The sequence below is a fragment of the Pinus tabuliformis genome, chromosome Q, assembly GCF_031772625.1.
Source record: "Pinus tabuliformis cultivar Carrire ecotype Pingquan chromosome Q, CPIR1, whole genome shotgun sequence".
Classification (NCBI taxonomy): Eukaryota; Viridiplantae; Streptophyta; class Pinopsida; order Pinales; family Pinaceae; genus Pinus; species Pinus tabuliformis.
This window is the reverse complement of record NC_142296.1, coordinates 1,195,894,447-1,195,902,286: the sequence shown is the minus strand read 5'-3', so window position 1 is coordinate 1,195,902,286 and position 7,840 is coordinate 1,195,894,447.

Below are 7,840 nucleotides of genomic sequence, written 5' to 3'. Positions count from 1 at the left end.
CATACAATTTCAATGTCTTACCATGTAAGCTGCATCCTTGAGTTTTATTTTCCCTTGAAGCTTGTTAATAACATTGCAAATTGTGTGTCTGAATGAAATGTCACAAATCTCCAAAGTGGTGATGTTGTGACTTCTTGAAAGCCTGTAACCACTTTATTAAAAGCTTGATAAGTTTAAGACAGACTATCATATTCAATGTTTGGGAAATTGAAACCATGAGGAATATCTGCAATAACCAGGGCATATTCCCTTTTAGGTATGAGTTTTGCAATGTCTTCATAGTCACCTTGTATTATTTGATATTGGATAGTGTCTAGCCCATTCCAATTGAAGTGAGTAAGAGTAGGATCAAGTTCAACATTCCTAAGATGCTGCTTTCTCAACGTTTCCAGCTTAATTTTTTCAATGAAAATTTTGGAAGTATTTGGTACTCCATTCACATCCTTCTTCGACATCTTTAATGAAATAAATAAATATAAGTATAAGTAATATAATAAAATAAAAAATTATATGAATAAAATGAATGTAAAAATCAACATACCTTTTTGAATGCAAGATAAAAATCTTTAAGTGTTATTGTAGAACTTGATTCTCGGTAGTTGAGTACATCATCATCCCAACTCTCTTCATTCAACATTTTAACCATATGTTCTTGTATGTTCATATAAATCTTATGATTGAATAAATAAAGTAAAAATTGTTAATATAGTGATATGTATAGCAAATAATAACAAAAACAATATGTTATATTTAAAAGAAAATTATAATCCAAGAAAAAGTAAAAGTAATTCAACAAACTTACTTTTGAAATTCCGAGCACATTTCCTCCAATGACAATTCACGTGACTTCACAAGACATAATATTGATTTGACTAGTTTGTCATCTTTCACACCTTGCAATGTTCTCCAAGGTGTGATAGTCATATCATCTGGAAGATGCTTCATTTCAGGACCTGTCTTACTATTGGTACATATTATGGGTTTAGACCTTTTAACCTCATTTTTTTTGGAAATATTCTCCCACATTTCGAAAATGTCATCGATCAATTCCCATATCTCCCCTGTTCTAAATGTCAACTGGAAAATGTTATCTATGCCTCTGAATAGTTTTGAATTTACTTTGCCACCTTTTGATTTGATTCTATCCTCAATTTGATAACCTGTTTCCATACAAAATTCTTTATGAAAGCTTAAACTGACCTTTGTCTTATCCCCACCACATTTTTCTAAAAATTCATTATGAATAAATTTTACCCTTTGGATGAAAGTCATAGACATTCTATACTCATTATCTACATTATGATCTCGTGCCAATAACTTTGCCTTTGTTTTTGTTAAACCAACATAAATGATGCATTTCACTGTTTCAAAAAAATAGTTTCCAGGATATTCCTTGATCAATTTTCTTTTGGCATCTGCTGAATGGTTCCCTCCAATTACATAATATTCGTAGTCAAAACATTGTGTCCTATCAAATGCCTCCTTATTGAGAACTTGATTTGGATCAACAAGAACCACTTAATCCACCACATATGCATATGGATTGTACCTAAACAATGTTTTCATATTATGGACATGTAGGTGATGTGCCTTTTTAATTTGATATTGAGATTGTCCTTCATCTGACATATAGAATTGTGTGACATTAAGCTCAAATAATTTTCCACCTTTAATTAATTTATTCTTCCTCAAGTGATTCTGAATGGCATTTTTTTTTCATAATACCATCCTCTAAATCAGCGCCTGGTGTTATGATTTCTTTTCTACCTTTAAAAATTTCACTTTGTTCTTCACTTTTGCTTATGATTTTAATAAATTCACCAATTTTTTATTTCTTCTTCTTCCTAGTTAACATATTTTCTTCTACAGAAATAATTTCCTCATCATCAAGTGGAAGAGCGACATCCATGGGCATTTTTCTTTTCGGTGTTTTATTTCTTTTCTCCTTTTCAACAACAATTCTAATCTCCTCCTCACTAATGGAAACATACTTTTTAGCTTCAGCTTGAGCTAAAACTGCCACATATTCAAAAGAAACATGTTTACCTTTGTTAGATTGACCCACCATACAGATTCTTTGTTGATCCCCTACACGTAGCATTGCATTGTCATGGATTGTTGATTTTTTCTTCATTCTCTTTTCTTGTTCTAACTCTATATGGAAATTGTTGATCACATGCATAATATTTGGTTCCATATAACAAATATCCTCCAACATCATTGAAAGACTCTTAGTAAAATCCTATCAAAGAAAACACAATATGTCAATGATCAATCATTTATAAAAAAATTAATGATCATTACAATAATACATCACACATAAATATAAATAAGCATACTTACAATGTTATTTGAAATGTTGGATGAGATTTCTTCACACAATGGTGTAGATTCTTCATATGTGTCATACTTGTTCTTTGAAAGACGATATCTAACCTTTTCATGTGACTTGGGAAATTTTGCAAGAACGTAAACAATGTTTGAATTCGGCACCAAACATATGTCTCGTACTCTTCCTATCACCTCATATGGTCCACCCCTATAAATCATACCACAATATAGATAAAGATGTGTACTATCATCATATTTAACATGCCATGTAAAATTTGTTTTATTTATTTCTCGTGAATTCATCCATTCAGAAATAATCTTTGGTGCACTTGATGGGTCGGTTGGTTGACTTTTATGACGTTTCTCAGTTTCAGTATGTTTGGTAGTCTTCAAAGCGTGTCTACCTGCAACTTTAGATGACAGAATTGTTGTCTTTGTTCTAGACATATTCACGGAGACCTTCCTTGATGTCATCTTCCTGAAAAACAAATATATATATGTGTGTGTAAATTAGTTAATCAAAAAACCATATATATTACTTAAAAAAAAAAAAATTAAATAATTAACACTATAATTGTTATTTAAATATAAAAATAAGTTAAATTATATGTAATTTTTTAAAAATGCTATAAAATTTATATCTACAAATTTATAAAGAAATTGTTATATACAAATTTTATTTATATATTTTTGAAATTATTAAAAAAAATTAAATGATTTATATCTACATTTTTATAAAAATATAATTATATATTAAATTTTAAATTATTAAAATCAACAAAGTATATATATATAAAAATTAAAAAAATATTATATATTAAATTTTCAATTATTAAAATTAACAAATTATACATATAAAAAAAACTTAAAAAAATATATTATATATTAAATTTTAAATTATTAAAATTTAAAACTTATATATATATATATATATATATATATATATATATATATATATATAATTTTAAAGTATTAAAATCACCATTATATATATATAAATTTTGTATAGTCTTTTTATTATTATTTTAAAATTATATAAAAAAATTATTAATAAAAAAATATTAAAATTTTAGATACAATTTTTTTTATTATTTTATAATTTTATAAATAAAATTATATTAAAATTTTATATATTATTTTTTTTATTATTTCAAAAATTTATAAAAAAATTTATTAATAAAATTTTATTAAAATTATATATATATATATATATATATATATATATATATATATATATATATATATATATATATATAGATATATATATATATATATACTTTTTTATTATTTCAAAATTTTATAAAAATTTTATTCATAAAATTATATATATATGATGATGATGATGATGGTGGTTAACGTCCACTGAGACCAAACTTTGGTCTATCAGACCTAAAGAAACAAATTATTTAGTTTGATTTAAGATTTTATTTCTATGCTCAAAAAGCTTGGAGAGAAGCCTCCCGAGCTCACTATAATTTTGACATTGTAAAAGGCTAGGAAGGTCAGTGTTGTGACAAAGATTATGAAATTGAGATCTAATGTGGTTGTACGCAGGGCACTCTAAGAGGAAGTGGTTTTCATCCTTGATGTTCCTATTCTCACATAGATGGCAGATCCTTTCCATCCACGGTGTTTTAGGGACTGCCCAACGACTTATTTCACTATGGAGCTCATGAGAATTCATTCTAATCTTTGCTATATTAATTTTCTTCTTTGAGCTAGTTAAAATAAAGAGATACTTTTGATCTTCTAGGGTGGGGTTGATGACTTTCTTATAATAACTTAATTTTCTTTTAGCCGCTAATTCTTTCTCACACCACATTTTTTCTTTGAACTTAGAAGTAACAATATCTTTAATGTTATTAATGTTTTGCAATGCATCATTCTCATTGATCTCCCAATAGTTTAACTAGGCCCTCGTGTCTTTATACCACCCCCATTTGAGCCTTAGTTGGTTTTGGCTGCAATTTAAAGCTAACTTAGGAAGTCTATGATCTCCTATGTTATTGAGTTTGTGCTTGTACAACAGAAGCCTAATCATAGCTAGGCTCTTGATAGGGGAAATACCTACTTCTACAAGGAGAATAGGATAGGGTGTATTACTTTTAATTTTCAAGTTATACATTATAAAACGCTTCTGGATTTGCTCAATCTTTCTCCAGGATTCTCTAGAGATGCTGCAACCCCAAACCTCACATCCATATAAGATAACAGGAGTGACTAAAGTTTCAAAGAGGAACTTCTTTTTATCCCACATTATGAGGTTTGCCATTTTACAATTATTTTCAAGACCAAAATAAGCTTTCCACCCCCTGTTAATCCTTTTCTCAATGTTATAGTTCCAGTTGAGCTTGTGATGAATATCAATTCCTAGGTACTTGTAAGAATACACTTCCTCCAAGTTATTATTGTCATACATAAAATTAGCATAAGTGTCCTTCTTGGATTTGATAATCATAACTTTTGTTTTGTCAGTGTTAATAGTCATACCCATGATAGAGCAGAAATCCTTAAGAAGCCTGAGTTGCTTATCAAGATCAAATGGGCACCTTGCGAGAAGAACAATATCGTCGGCATAGAGAAGAAGGATGACGACTATCCTAGCTAAGATCGTGCCAGAACATCCTGCTTCCTCTAAATAGCCTTCGAGCTTATTGATGTAAATGCCAAATAGGGTGGGGGAGAGGGGGAAACCTTGTTTAACTCTGATATTACACTTAATATCTTTCGACCACCCCTCATTGCTCTTTAGCTTGGCAATTACCTTCTCGTATAACCTTATAGCGGCAGCTCTCAACTCGAAAGGAACCTTTAGCTCTTCTAATCTATTCCAAAGGTTGTTTCTAGGAACCATATCGAAAGCCTTTCTAAAGTCCACAAAGCAACATAAGAGATTGGATTTATCATTGCGACATTCCTCCAGAATGATCCTAAGCATAACGAGGTGGTCTGTTGTTGAGTGATGCCTTCTGAAACCTGCTTGGCCTTTAGCCCACTTACCTTCAATTTCAAGCCATATGCTTAACTTCTTTTCCAAAATACTACCATATAACTTAGCTAAGAGAGGGCTGATCATAATTGTCCAATAATTAGAGGGGTTATTTGTATCCCCACTTTTAAAAATTGGGATAATGAGGCTCTCAGTCCAAGGTTTAGGGAACCCTTCCTTGACAGCTTGATTGAAAAGCTTGTGGATGTGGAGGATGAGGACATGACCTCCAATTTTTAAGATTTCTGCCTAGTAGCCTTCAATGTCCTTAGCTTTCCCATTAGCCAGGTGATTAACCCCAAGCTCAATGTCTTCTAAAGAGAAAACTTCTTTCGTTGTGAGCAGGGTTTCCAAGTTATCCATGACATTTGGAGATTCATAAAGCTTTTTAAGATAGGAATTCCAATCGTGAAGAGCAATTTTATTATTATCTTTAGTTTTCCTAGTCAGAATCTGCCTCCAAAATTTCTTAGGAGCTACCTTAGAAAGGTGTAAGAGATTCTCCTGTCTTTGACGAATGTACTACCTCTTTTTCCTTTTAGTTAGGGCTTTGTATATTTTTATCTTGTGCATTTTAAGAGATTCATCAACAGCTTCCTTAATTGCTCTCTTCGCACTTTTAAAATATTTGTCATACCATGGGTTGGTTTTGCTATTTCTTTTATTATTTGAAACTTCAATTGAGAACTTGTTAATAGAATATGAGAGGGTTGTAGTAAAATTATGATAGAGGTCTTCTATGTTGTCTATACTAGATAAAGGAAGCAAATTAGTTTTTAATTCATTTAGAAAGAGGTCACTTTTATTTCTATCAAATATTAAGTTCTTTTGGCTATAAAGATTATTTGATGTGGGATCCCTATGCATGACAAAATTGAGAGTTATAAGTAAAGGCCTATGATCAATAAAGGCATATATATATATATATATATATATATATATATATATATATATATATATATATATATATATATATATATATATATATATATATATATATTATTTTAAGATTTTATAAAAAAATTACTATTAAAATTATATTAAAATTTTATATATAATTTTTTTTATTATTTTAAAACTTTATAAACAATTTCTTATTAAAATTAAAATTTTATTTTTTTAATTAAAATCATCGTTTTAATTATAATAATAATAATAATAAAAAATCGGCCTAGCCCTTTTGCCCGTGGCCACGGACCCAGGCAGGCGGAAGGGCGCTTCGCACAGCCCCTGTCACCCGCCTGGGCCCCCGGCTAGCGACCAAAGGGCCCAACCGATTTTTTAATTTTTTTTAATTAAACTTCTAATTTTAAATAAAAAAAATTAAAATAAAAACAAAAATAAATTATAAAATTATAATTATAATTTTAAGTAAAAAGTAATAATAAAAACAATTTTTTTATAAAATTATAAATATAATTTAAATAAAAATAAAATAAAATAATAACAAAAAAATATTATTAAATTAAAATTATAATTTTAAATAAAAAAATTAAAAAAAAAAAAAAATATTATAAAACTATAATTATAATTTTAAATAAAAAAAAATTAAAATAAAAACAAAAAAAATTATAATTATAAATTTAAATAGAAAAATTAAAATAAAAACGAAAAAAAAATTATAACATTATAATTTTAATTTTAAATAAAAACAAAATTAAAATAAAAACAATTTTTTTTTATAAAATTAAAATTTTAATTTTAAATAAAAGATAAAATAAAAACAAAACAAAAAATGGCTGATTTTTATTTTTATTTTTTATTTTATAATATTTAATAATAAAACAAAATTCCCCGGATGCGGGTGTCGAAGCCAGACGTACAGGCATGCCACATGCAGTGCATGGGCTGCCCCGTGTAAACCCATAAGCTCCCCAATGAAGGCCGTCATATGGCCATTAAGCCACCCCAAGTGGAGAAGGCATTCAATGCAGAAGAGACGGGGTAGATGGAGGAGCAGGGCAGATTTATTGTGCACCTGCAACGAGAATTTAGGGGAGAATATTACAAGTTTCATGGCTCGATCAAGGCATTCTGGCCTGAGGAAAGTTGGCGGTCGTGGAAGCATAGCAAGCTCCGGCCAAGTTCGGGTTCATTCCCCTGCAGCCTGGAGAATTGTCCTTGCGGCCATTCTGGTTGCTGGGTGGGGAAGAGAGAGCAATTTGGTGCCTTGCAGCATCGAGTCTGGCAGCGGAATTGTTGGCCAACGAGCGAAGGAAGACAAGGGGAAAGCAGGGCATTTGAGAGTGAATTGGGAGGAAACTGTTGCGGCTACCAATTCCAGATTCAACATCGAAGACACAGAGGCAGCTTTAGACTTACAATGGCAAAACTTCGCGAACGGCAGCCATGTAGACGAGGTCCATCCAGAGGATCATCCTCAAGACCACCTGCAGCAAATGAGCACCATCATTGTTGCTGCTGCTACTGCCACCGGAGAGCTAGAGCAACCCCGCTTCCCATTCGACAATATGTGGAGGTTGGGGGATCTTGTGAAGGGAAGACGAAGCTCCCAGCTTT